Genomic DNA, 14720 nt, shown 5'->3' with positions numbered 1-14720 from the left:
CTGACAGTGGTTTTCACGCCCCAGTTACTATACCGACACCTTATATAGGTGAGCGAGCTGGGTTCATCCCTAGCATTCCAATGCAACTTTTTCGCTGGTAATATATAGCAGAAATATACCTTAGAAATGATGCTAAAGGAGCATTTCACGGAGCGGCACAGGTTGAGCCCAGTAAAGGTTTTTTACCTTTTTGTGATCTTGACCGTTGACCAATCACTACTAAAATCAAATCAAATGGTCCTTGAATCATGGCCAATCATCCCACCAAACTTAATGAGATTCGGTCGAATAGATTTTGAATTACGCGAATCACAAACAAACAAACATAAATAAATAAATACACGTCTATCAAAACATAACCTTTGCAACGAAGTTGGTGTAGGTAAACATTATAGGAGGGTTTTCTCATATCTCCATTATTACCTCCCCCGGTTATGTTTTATCCATGTTTGTGTGTTTGTTTTAGAACAGCTTCCTGGACACGATTCTAATCGTAGAGTAATGAAACTTGCAGAGATTAATGGCCATGTAAAAAGCTAGAAATGATTGAATTTTAGTAGAAGGTCAAGCAAAATATCCAATTCACGTAATCACCCATAAGTTTGGACATCGTAGTCACAAAGACTTCAAACTTGGTTCATATTTGATTGTATGAAAATCTATGCCAACTAATATATGTTAAAGTCAAAGATCAAGGTCAATGTCGAGCATAAGGGCGAGAAATAAGCTGGCGATCTACTGAGTGCCTTCTAATTTCTCTAAGAAGTGCCCGATAAAGATTTAATCTACAGTAAAAAAAAAAAAATTAGCGAGACAGATTTGCACCGACTTGCAGGGGGTGCCCATTTAGCTCGGAAAAGTTTCCTAATAGCCGATAGTTAGGAGGATGGAAATCTACATATGAGAGAAATGAAGGAAGATCTAAGGTAGGGTAGAAAGTTAAAAGTGAAGCGGAGGTGCACGGCAGAGAAACAGTCTTTGAGGATATTACACGACGCATGCAATAATATTCTTGGTTTGCTTTCTTATATATTTTTTATATTCTCTATTTCCCACGTTTTCCTACAACTATTCTTGCAGCAACGGTTTGATTTTTTTTATATATTTATTATACTCACAATTTTCCTAAAACTAAGTATTAAGTAAAATGGGACTCTTGTATCAGTGTAAATCACACTGTGAATACGATCTTTGTAATAATTCGTAATATTATCATACAGTCAAAACAATGCAAATAACTGTGGTGTAGTGCGGTGCGATCTCTCTCTCTCTCTCTCTCTCTCTCTCTCTCTCTCTCTCTCTCTCTCTCTCTCTCTCTCTCTCTCTCTGTTTATTCTCATTCAAATTCGTAGATGCAAACTTTGAAATAGTTATTCATATAGGGGGAACATACAGTAAGTAAAAAGAAATAAAAAAAGAAAGAAAAAAATTACATGTTATTATGACACACCACACGTGTGTAATAATTAAGCAAAGAAAATAGGATACCTTATCTGAATCTTATTAATTTGAAACATGATCATTCCAATCACGCAGACTCAAGAGGCCCTAAGCATCACAATGAACTGGCTATCCTCTGATGAATCTAGCCAATGAATCCTCTATGGATTTGGTCAGTTTATGGAAAGAGAAAATGACAGAATGGTCCCTGGTTCCAGGCGTAGCAGGGTGCTAAGAATCTACCGGTTCATAAATACTAAAGAATAATTGAAAATTTGTAATTGGAATGTTAGAACCATGAATCAGATAGTGAAGTTGTCACGTGGGAGATGATGAATGGAAAGGTATTGATTTAAAAGTTCAAGATAAAGACGACTGGCGAAATCTAACTAAGGCCCTTAGCGTCAATAGGCGTAGGTGGTGGTGATGATGATCACTGAAAATTGACTTTCGTAAGGATCTGCGAAAGGAAAGGACACAGTGGAAAGGATGCGAATTTTATGATGATTTCTACCACAAAAAGTTTGTCACTATAAACACTAACACCAGTGATGTTAATTAGGGCACCGTTTAGGAAAAAATTATGATTTTTGGTAAATTTTTCGTTCTCTGGTTTTCTATCCCAGCAGTCTCTCCATGAAATACTCTTGTCAGACGTAAGAGTTCAAGGACGGCCTTGGTTCAAGGCCTTCTCTCATGTAGAAATGGGTGATTTTTTTTATTATTATTCCAACACTAAAGTGTATAAAATAAGAAAATATAACTTAATCTTTTATTATATATTATTTTACAGAGATAACTTTTGCATACGATATAATTTCCTACTTTCTGTCAATGACATTCGTACAACTTCCACGGTTCACCAAGCTTCAAGAAAGTTCCAAACTTCCAACAGAGATAGAGTAACCCGAAGAAGCGAAGACACTCGTCCTAAGGATGTGTGTATTTGTTTACCTCGTGAAAGTTGCCATCTAGTGTATTTTTTTTTTTTTTTTGTTCTCGGTTATTTTATCTTATTAGTGTTTTTTTGTTCTCGGTAGTGTTTTTTGTTCTCGGTTATTTTATCTTATTAGTGTTTTTTTGTTCTCGGTTATTTTATCTTATCAAGATGCCAAAGAAAAAAGGATCGAAATGAAGGTAGGAGATGAGTGCCCTAAAGAAAGATGGTCATGAATGTATAAAGAACTTGAAATTAGGTGAAAAAGAAAATATTAATGTTATGGTGACAAACCTAGTTATAGAGGCGTAACAGATGTGAGTGCGGAGGCCTTAGGGAAGGGAGAGGCCCGATCCTTGGTATGAGTTGGAGGACAATCTGGATTTGCGTCTTTACTTACAGATGAAGACGTGGGCTATAGCGTAGAAGAAGATGGTTATGAGGAAAGCTCCTTAGTCCCAGACATAATTGGATCACCTCCAGGTAATATATACTTACACATACACACACACACACACACATATATATATATATATATATATGTATGTAATATATATATATATATATATATATATATATGTAATATATATGTAATATATATATACATATATATATATATATATATATATATATATGTATATGTATATATATATATATATATATGTGTGTGTGTGTGTGTGTGTGTATATATATATATATATATATATATATATATATATATATATATATATATATATATATATATATATATATATATATATATATATATATATATATATATATATATACATCTTATTTGTCTTATGGCTTTGATATTTTCATATAATTTCTTTACACGTTAAATTTTTATGATAATTTATAATACTGTACTTCTATGGGTATTGATTATTTTATTTCTATTTACAGGAAAAGCAGTGGCAGAACAAGAGAAGGAGACACTGAAGCCGAGTAGGAAAAGTAAAATAGAATCAAAGAAAACAAGAAAACAGGTAAGGGATCCTGACCAGGAGGAAGAGGAGGGTGTTCCTGGATATAAGGCTGGGGCCTTTTAATATCAAAGTCTAAGAAATAACTGGATCTCCCTAAGAAATTACTAAATATCCTTAAGGAATTACTAAATCTTCCTAAGAAATTACTTAATATCCCTAAGGAATTACTAAATCTTCCTAAGGAATTACTAAATATCCCTAAGAAATTACTAAATATCCCTAAGGAATTACTAAATATCCCTAAGAAATTACTAAATATCCCTAAGGAATTACTAAATATCCCTAAGAAATTACTAAATATCCCCAAGGAATTACTAAATATCCCTAAGAAATTACTAAATATCTCTAGGGAATTACTAAATCTTCCTAAGAAATTACTAAATATCCCTAAGGAATTACTAAATATCCTTAAGAAATTACTAAATATCCCTAAGGAATTACTAAATATCCCTAAGGAATTACTAAATCTTCCTAAGGAATTACAAAATATCCCTAAGGAATTACAAAATATCCCTAAGGAATTACTAAATATCCCTAAGAAATTACTAAATATCCCTAAGGAATTACTAAATCTTCCTAAGAAATTACTAAATCTTCCTAAGGAATTACAAAATATCCCTAAGGAATTACAAAATATCCCTAAGGAATTACTAAATCTTCCTAAGAAATTACTAAATATCCCTAAGTAATTACTAAATCTTCCTAAGAAATTACTAAATATCCCTAAGGAATTACTAAATATCCCTAAGGAATTACTAAATATCCCTAAGAAATTACTAAATATCTCTAGGGAATTACTAAATATCCCTAAGAAATTACTAAATATCCCTAAGGAATTACTAAATCTTCCTAAGAAATTACTAAATATCCCTAAGGAATTACTAAATCTTCCTAAGAAATTACTAAATATCCCTAAGGAATTACTAAATCTTCCTAAGAAATTACTAAATATCCCTAGGGAATTACTAAATCTCCTTAAGGAAAAACATCACTTGTACTTTTAAAAACCTGCCTACATTGAGCGAGGTGGTGACTCACGATACGCCCCCCCCCCCCTTCCTTTTGAGGGGATAATATTACTCATATATAATAAGTGAGGGGACCAGGTACCATAAAAGTACCCCCAAGTATCCAAAAGATATTTCGAGTACTTATAATGCTTTATATTGATTTTCAATTAATTTTTCTTTTCACTCAAACTTTGACGGCCAATATCTCAAAAGTAAGTTTTCCTCAAATTGTTGCACTTCAAAGTCTATCTCCTTCCCTATCTACTGTCCGATTTCTTTCATTTTATCTTAAAATCTTTACTAGAAATTTGGGATTTTGTGTCTTTATTTTTCTAAATAACTTTTTAGCATATGTCATGGGTAATTTTTTCCCAAATTTGCAGTGAACTGAAAATCAGTGACTTATTTTTGTTACACCTCAATTTCTTGTAAGGATTTCAGTAGAGAATTTATTTGTGATTGTTTTTATCTTTTATTTTCGTAATTTCAAAACGGAAAATATTCACTAAAAAAAGGGGGGCGGGGAAATTGGTTTGTAACTTGTGGGAAAAACTCTTTAACAGGTATAGATGGCATACCCAATCATTTTGAATTTGATAAAAAAAAAAGTGTTTTCAAAACAGTCCCCTTAAAGAAAATCAAATGGTTTTGCCCCGTGTAGATGAAGACCTAATATCCATGCCGAATATGTCGAAAATGGAGACTGCTTAAGATGATTGACCTCACTATATGTGAACAACTACGGGCTGCAAGTGTGCAAGAGCCCGTGCCTGCTGTAAGGGCCAGGCATTGTATAATAAAAAAAAAAAAAAAAAAAAAAAAGGTGGACATGAAGGGAGAATCGCTGAATTGGAAAAACCTCTCGCTGTGCTTACTGCTGATGCAGCAAATTCCACCCAGACTACTAACCGAAAGCATATGATCTTTCTGAGACGGTGGATACTCGGGCGAACAATATGGAATCAATTAAGTTAACGCTTCAAACACTGATGGCTCTCACAATGAAAAAAATGACATGCTGACAAAGATAAAGGAAAAACCGATGCTGTTTTGGTATGCGATCTCATTTATGGCGTGATTTCAGAAATTATTCTTTTTCTTAGTATATGATCTTAATACTTTAATAGGTAAAAAAAATAAGAATAATAGAAAATTTAATGGTTCTTGTCTTCGCTGTGAGCTCGCTTCGCTCGCGAAAAAAATAAAAACATCAAGTTCCGTATGCACTGGCAAGCGGTAATGTTGAGCTGCGCACGCTAACTTAAATGATTGATTATTATTTCTTAGATAATTATTCCCGGTATACATATATATATATATACACACACATATATATACAGTATATATATATATATATATATATATATATATATATATATATATATATATATTATATACATAATATAATATATATATGTATAGTATATACATAGAAAAATCTAATGGTTCTTGCTTCGCCGTGAAGTGAAGTGAGGTCGCATACCAAAACAAAACCACGACTTTGAGATCGCATACCAAAACAACACCGAAAAACCTACCAGAAATCAAATAAACTGAAGCATCATCTACAATCACTGATAGGAAAACATGAGGTTGAACATGCACTCGATGATATACAAATTCTTAATACAAGGTCAACTTCAAATGGAAATAATGTAAACTTTGCTCTTGCAAAGATCAGAGATGTAGCAATAAATAAACACAATTCAAATCATGGTTGCCAGTACCTAGATGAAGAAAATTAGGAAACTGAAACATAAAATAATGATGAACAATGTATAGAAGGATGAAGATGGAATATTGAATGTTTTGATTCAAAAGAATCGTTGCCTAGGTCATATTATTATTATTATTATTATTATTATTATTATTTGCTAAGCTACAACCCTAGTTGGAAAAGAAAGCTGTTGTAAGCCTAAGGGCTCCAACAGGGAAAATAGCCCAGTGAGGAAAGGAATAAAGGAAAATTAAATATTTTAAGAAGAGAAACAGCATAAAAATGAATATCTCCTATATAAACTATTAAAACTTTAACAAAACAAGAGGAAGAGAAATAAGATATAAGTGTGTGCCCGAGTGTACCCTCAAGCAAGAAAACTCTAACCCAAGACAGTGGAAGACCATGGTACAGAGGCTATGGCACGACCCAAGACTAGAGAACAATGGTTTAATTTTGGAGTGTCCTTCTCCTAGAAGAGCTGCTTACCATAACTAAAGTCTCTTCTACCCTTACCAAGAGGAAAGTGGCCACGGAACAAAATATAGAAGAGAAGAAATGCGATCCTTTAGTTCGGAAGGCTTTTCATGAAAATGGTGACAAAGTTCTTACCACCAATCACCTCTTAAAAGCATGTTCTAAGTTATATATAAATGGATCTTCCAAATAAATGTTGTTTTATGTATTATATCTTAAGTTTTAAACATACTATATATTAGATTTTAGATCATGAGTTTTAAATCTAAATATATGTATACTGTATATCAGATTCCCTTATTTGTGTAGCAAGGGTACAATTTGTACAGTTTGTATGAACCATACAATCTGATTGTATTGGTATTTTCTTTTAATGAAATATATTTTTCTTTCTATCAACATGTTTTATAATGAAATATATATATATATATATATATATATATATATATATATATATATATATATATAAATATATATATTTATTCTTTTATCTTATATTAATGCAAGGACACCAATGAATACCAATTTTCATTAAAAAATACTCTTTCTAATAACGGCCGAAGTGACTAGGGGTGGGTGACGTAGTGACTCATGTTGTGGCCGTAGTGACTAGGGTCAGAGGCCGAAGTGACTGGGGCCGTAGTGACTGGCAACCTAATAACAAACGTGATAGGTAGCGTGTGATCACCTACTAACACTAACAAAGGTATAGACATTTTGAAAGAGATTGCAAGTTTGAGACTGTTATAGCGTGCGGGAAATATTCAAGAAATCACGCCACCAAGGATTATAATTCACAACAAAATGTATAAACTGCAGTAAGTTGAACAAACCTGGTGATCATGATATAGTGAAATCATGAAATTGCAAAGCTTACGATTTGGAACTGAAAAGCTTAGCAGAAAATACGAACCTTGGATACTAAGGATGTCATAAATTGTGGCTACGTAAAGATACAATCTGTTAGTAACAAAGCAGTTCAAATTCGATATATATATATATATATATATATATATATATATATATATATATATATATATATACAGTATATATATATATATATATATATATATATATATATATATATATATATATATATATATATATATATATACAGTATATATATATATATATATATATATATATATATATATATATATATATATATATATATATATATATATATATATATATACGAGAAACTGAAGACTTCCTTGTTCTCCAAATGTTTCGATAGCACGGATTTGACAATAAACACCAGTTGTGTAGTCTATTATGCAAAATAACTAAGAATGTGTAATTCTTGTATTGAACAGGGTCCTCCTGCGTGTTTGGATTAAAAAAAAATATAGACGCAAAGGGCCTCTGTTAGAATTTGCCTGTCGTCTCTACCTTGAGCTTTTAAATCAATACCTATCCATTCGGCGTCTACCGCTTGACGCTTCATAGTCCTCAGCTATGTAAGCCTGGGTCATCCAACTCTTTTAGTGCCTTGTGGAGCCCAGTTAAATGTTTGGTGAACTTATCTCTCTTAAGGAGTGCTAAGAGCATGGCCAAACCACCTCCATCTACCCCTCATCATGATCTCATCCAAATATGGCACTCGAGTAATCTCTCATATAGTTTAATTTCTAATCCTGTCCTGTCATTTAACTCCCAATATTCTTCTGAGGGGCTTTGTTCTCAAATATACATAATCTGTGGGATATTGCTTCAATGTCATACCATGACTCATGTCCATACCAGTAACACTGATCTCACTAAACTCATATATAGCCTGACATTTATATGTAATTTCAAGCGATTCGATTACCAAATTCTACTTAACCTAGTTAATGTCTGATTTGATTTGCTCAATCTGTCATTAAACTCCAATTCTAAAGACCCAGCATAGAGATCATAGTTCCTAAATATCTAAATAATTTTACCCCATTAATCCTTTCAATGATATTTCATTTTACTGGAATTAAAAAATAACGTAAAAAAAATTAAATAATTTACAGACTAGCCCACAAATATGTTATATCTACGTATCTGATTTTTTATCGACACCAGCTTTATTTATTTATTTTTTCTTTCTTGTTCCTGTATCCATTTTCTATGGAAATATGGCTAAAATAAACACGAGTAACTGCGCTCTTTTGGTTTTAGTAATTTATGTCAGTCGCCTGCTATTCATACGCCAGTTACGTCTTCGGTTTCTTTCTGATGAAGTTAATTCCGAATATTTATATATATATATATATATATATATATATATATATATATATATATATATATATATATATATACGGAATTTATTATAAAGTGTAACTTAGCTGCAACAAGAAGATAATAATAACACGATTTATCATCTTTCCAAAATGTACACAGTAAATTTAGTTAAACACTAATGATAACGATAACGGGGTTACAAATTATTATTATTATTATTATTATCTAAGCTATAACCCTAGTTGGAGAAGCAGGATGCTAAAATTCCAGTGAGGAAAGTAAACAAAGTAAAAGACTATTAAAATCATCATCATTATTATTATTATTAGCTAAGCTACAACCCTAGTTGGAAAAACAGGATGCTAAAAGTCCAGTGAGGAAAGTAAACAAAGTAATAAACTATTAAAATCATCATCATTATTATTATTATTATTATTAGCTAAGCTACAACCCTAGTTGGAAAAGCAGGATGCCAAAGGTCCAGTGAGGAAAGTAAACAAAGTAATAAATTATTAAAATCATTATTATTATTATTATTATTATTATTATTATTATTATTATTATTAGCTAAGCTACAACCCTAGTTGGAAAAGCAGGATGCTAAAAGTCCAGTGAGGAAAGTAAACAAAGTAATAAACAATTAAAATCATCATCATTATTATTATCAGCTAAGCTACAACCCTAGTTGGAAAAGCATGATGCTAAAAGTCCAGTGAGGAAAGTAAACAAAGTAATAAACTATTAAAATCATCATCATTATTATTATTAGCTAAGCTACAACCCTAGTTGGGAAAGCAGGATGCTAAAAGTCCAGTGAGGAAAGTAAACAAAGTAATAAACAATTAAAATCATTATCATCATCATTATTATTAGCTAAGCTACAACCCTAGTTGGAAAAGCAGGATGCTAAAAATCCAGTGAGGAAAGTAAACAAAGTAATAAACAATTAAAATCATTATCATCATCATTATTATTAGCTAAGCTACAACCCTAGTTGGAAAAGCAGGATGCTAAAAGTCCAGTGAGGAAAGGAAACAAATTAAACTATTAAAAAAAAAATCCTAAAAAAAAGTAACATTAGAATAAATCTTTCCCATATAAAGTATAAAAACTTAAAAAAAAGTTAAAAAATAGGATAGAATAGTGTGCGTGAGTGTACCCTCCAGCAAAAGAATTATGATTGTTAAAAACTCACACGAATTTTGTTCTTACATTATTTTGCATTGGAACTCTGATTTAACATTAATGTAAATACTTGATATATTTCAAATAATATACTCATATATAAGTGAAGTGGTTTATATTCGCATAACTGTGAAAAATAACAGACACCCCCCCCAAGTAATCAACACTTATGAGTTCTCTTGCTTGAGGTTACACTATTCTATCTTATTTCTCTTCCTCTTATTTTGTTGATGTTTTTATACTTTATATGTGAAATATTTATTTTAATTGTTATTACTGTTCTCATGTTTTATTTTAATTGTTATTACTGTTCTCATATGTTTTATTTTAATTGTTATTACTGTTCTCATATGTTTTATTTCAATTGTTAATTAATCCTCTTTTTTTCCATGGTTCCTTTCCTCACTGGGCTATTTTCCCTGTTGGAGCCCCTGGGCTTATAGCATATTGCTTTTCGAAAACCACTAGGGTTGTATTTTAGCATGTAGTAATAATAATAATAATAATAATAATAATAATAATAATAATAATAATAATAATTCGTATCAAAACTAAATATATAAACATTTACATCTAGCAGGATTTAATCTTTATCTACGAGCTCCTAGTCACCCTAAAAACAGAATAGTTATAATATACTGATAGGATTATGATACGATGTCCTAAACCCGTATGTTAATTTCTTTAGAAAATAATTCTATTCATAATAATGACATTATGATTTTCCGTCGTAACATGAATGTTGGCTACAGCATATTAAAAACTGATGAACATCAATATCCTTCCTCATTTATTTAAAAATTTTTGCATTAAATTTTAACTGAAATGATTTACGTATTATTATTATTATTATTATTACTATCCAAGCTACAAACCTAGTTGGAAAAGCAAGATGCTATAAGCCCAAGGGCTCCAACAGGGAAAAATAGCCCAGTGAGGAAAGGAAATAAGGAAATAAATAAATGATGAGAATAAATTAACAATATATCATTCTAAAAACAGTAACAGCGTCAAAACAGATATGTCCTATATAAACTATTAACAACGTCAAAAACAGATATGTCATATATAAACAATTTTTGACTCATGTCAGCCTGGTCACCATAAAAACATTTGCTCCAACTTTGAACTTTTGAAGTTCTACTGATTCAACTACCCGATTAGGAAGATCATTCCACAACTTGGTAACAGCTGGAATAAAACTTCTAGAATTATAGCCTCGTGCTGACCTTAGTTCACAATTACAATTCTCTTAGATTCCCTAATAATACTCTGTCTATGTTTGTAATTGTTAAAACTTGAATCTCCCTGCCCATAGAAAAAAGTAATTACACTCAAATAGTGGCTAGAGCTAAACTGCAATATGCGCAGTCGAGATATTCTTCCTTGGGTGAACAACTGAACACTGTTCTTATCACAACTGAACACTGTTCTTATCACAGGTCAGCTGTGCTGATTCATAGTAATAAGTATAACATTAGATAGAGTTACCCAGGGCTGTACAATAGATAATAACCATCTTACGGCTATGGTGGACGTGGCATGGGGCGTTATTCTGTTTATCTTATCAATTTCAGTGACGAAACTTCCGATAAGTGTTTCAGACTAAAATTTTGATGATTCCGAGAATAACATCATATTGGGCGTTTGCGTTATGATGATGATGCATATTTTCAACACCTAGGGTAAATATTTGTACTACATTAAATCTAAAAATGAGAATCAACTGTAATGAAACTAAGTTTTTCATTGTCCAGAATGGCATAGAGGTGGGCTGGTCGATGCCATCCGTGTTCGTTCACCGAGTAAATACTAAAACGTATAGAGCGAATATACGATTGGTGGAACTACGAGTTGCCATGTAGTAAAATTTAAGAAGGTATTAAGGCAATGAAAAAATGATGTTATTTTACTATAATCTCATAATACAGTAATGAATAATAAGTATTATATAGAAAATTAAGCCTAATTATACATAAAACAACCAAGCACTTCGTATGGGAATACGACCAAACGTTTGGAGAGGCAGTCTCTGGTCATTCAAACACGCCAACCGTGAGGGGATACACGTTACCAAAGATCGTTACTAGTTTTCTTTGTATTTTGTCTGTTTAAAGCTCGAATAGCCAAATAAATCACAAGAAGAGAATAACATCACAGTTCTTCCGGAAGTAGGTCAGTGTTTCTACAGCAATCGACGTAATTTCAGCCTTGTGCGTAGTGTTTGTGGAGTGCACATACGTATGTGAGTCTATCGTCACTAAGTTCCCACACAAATCGGGTTGCCGCGTCAGCCCATACGTATCGGGCGAACAGAAACGTTATGGACAAATGGTTAAGTCGAATATTTATACTTACGCATGTTAGACTTCCATGTATGAGAGAGAGAGAGAGAGAGAGAGAGAGAGAGAGAGAGAGAGAGAGAGAGAGAGAGAGAGAGAGAGAGAGAGAGAGAGAGAGGAATCTTATATCCTAGCTTGGAGGAATAACCCACTCCTAAAGGGAATCAATCAAGCGTATTGTTTTAAATCTATAACATCGTTCACAATATCGTAGGCCAGTTTATCATTTGTAGAAATTAAACACTAATATATTCAAATTGAAAGTCTATTATATTCAAATTGAAAGTCGCCGTAGCCTACTAGTTTAAAAACTTTAGCCATGATAAAACGTTAAACTTTATCAACCGAATTGCTAGAGAGTACACTTGGGCACGCTGTTCTGTCTTGTTTATCTTCCGCTTGTTTTGTTAGTTTTTATAGTTTATATAGAAGATATTTATTTCAATGTTACTATTCTTGATAAATTTTTATTTTTCCTTGTTCCCTTTCCTCAGAGGGCTATTTTCCTTGTTGGAGCCCCTGGGCTTATTACATCCTGCTTTTCCTACTAGGGTTGTAGCTTAGCGATTAATAATAATAACTCGTTTAGCATGGAACTGCGACTCTCCTGAGGATCCTTCGAATGAATAGAATAAGAAAAGAACAAATTATTACTATTAATAATAATGATTATTATTATTATTATTATTATTAGCCAAGCTACAACCATAGTAGGAAAAGCAGGATGGTATAAGGAAAAATAGCTCAGCGAGAAAAGGAAATAAATAAACTACATAAGTAATGAACAATTAAAATAAAATATTTTAAGAACAGTAACATTATAACAGATCCATCATATACTGTATAAACTAAATATATATACATATATATATATATATATATATATATATATATATATATATATATATATACTGTGTATATATATATATATATATATATATATATATATATATATATATATATATATATATATATATATATATATATATATATATATATATATATATATATATATATATATACTGTGTATATGTATATATATATATATATATATATATATATATATATATATATATATATAAACTTGTGTCAGCCTGTTAGAAAAAAAATACATTTGCTGCAAGTTAAAATTTTTGAAGTTCTACCGATTCAACTACCCGATTAGGAAGGTCATTCCACAATTTGGTCACAGCTGGAATAAAACTTCTAGAGTACTTTGTAGTATTGAGCCTCATCATGGAGGAGGGCTGACTGCTAGAATTAACTGCATGCCTAGCATTACGAACAGGATGGAACTGTCCGGGAAGATCTGAATGTAAAGAATGGTCAAAATTATGAAAAATCTTATGCAACATGCATAATGAACTAATTGAACGACAGTGCCAGAGATTAATGTCTAGATCAGGAATAAATATAATGGACAGTAAGTTCCTGTCCAACAAATTAAGATGAGAAACAACAGCTGAAGACCAGACAGAAGAACAATACTCGAAACAAGGTAGAATGAAAGAATTAAAGCACTTCTGCAGAATAGATTTATCAATGAAAATCTTACAAGACTCTCTCAATAAGCCATTTTTTTGTGCAATTGAAGTATACACAGACCTAAGATCTGTTCTTAACCTACTTTTCAATCATACTTTGTGTTTTGTTACATTCAACTTCACCTCATACTTTGCACAATGCACTAATTTTTGCTAGATCTCTATTAAGGGATTCAGCAACCCCAGATCTACATTCTAGAGAAGGAACTGATGCAAAGAGAGTAGCATCATCTGCACATGCAAAGACTATGTTTTCTAGGCCAAACCACATGCTATGTGTATATACAACGAAAAGTAATGGACCAAGAACACTACCCTGAGGGACACCAGATATCACCTTCCTATATTCACTATGGTGCCTATCAACCACATCTCAAAAGGGCCTTGGGATTAACACAGTCAAAGGTAGCACTAACATCGAGGCCAATCATACAAACTTCCCGACCACACTCAAGGGATTTCTGTACAACATTGTAAATTGTAAGAAGGGCATCACATGCACCAAGGCCTTTACGAAAGCAAAATTGTAAACTAGGGAACAGATGATTACCTTAAGCAAACCTACTTAGACGCTTTGCCAAAACACGTTCAAAGACTTAGATAATATGGGAGTTATGAAAATTGGGCGGTAATCAGTTGGACTTGAGCTACAACAAACACATTTACATAGTGGAGTAACATTACCAATTCTCAAACAAGTACTAAAAGCTCCCCTTCTTTCTGACACAAAATAACAATAACTTTTGGAGCTAAGAAATCTACAGTCTATAAAAAAAAAGGAAAATTAACATTACGGTCCATTAAGAGAACTTTAATTTCACGAGATTGAAAAGCTAAACTAATCAGTTTAGCCTCCGGAAAACAG

At 31.9% G+C, this 14720-nt stretch overlaps 1 protein-coding gene across 2 annotated transcripts in view; it reads left to right on the top strand.

Annotated features, from left to right (window-relative positions):
• The first annotated feature begins 2784 nt into the window (after positions 1–2784).
• LOC137618214 (uncharacterized) overlaps positions 2785–14720 on the top strand; it is a 46579-nt gene continuing 34643 nt past the window's right edge. Inside the window, exons 1-2 of one of the 2 annotated variants that reach the window (XM_068348331.1) lie at positions 2785–2860; positions 3284–3366. The gene's annotated coding sequence lies outside the window, so the exon portion shown is untranslated. Of the gene's footprint in view, positions 2861–3283; positions 3367–11985; positions 12145–14720 lie in introns of those variants that run through there. The other variant, XM_068348330.1, reaches the window with a different exon arrangement.

Source organism: Palaemon carinicauda, chromosome 24 (genome assembly GCF_036898095.1).
Source record: "Palaemon carinicauda isolate YSFRI2023 chromosome 24, ASM3689809v2, whole genome shotgun sequence".
In the NCBI taxonomy this organism is placed as follows: Eukaryota; Metazoa; Arthropoda; class Malacostraca; order Decapoda; family Palaemonidae; genus Palaemon; species Palaemon carinicauda.
This window is presented reverse-complemented; position numbering and strand designations above follow the sequence as displayed.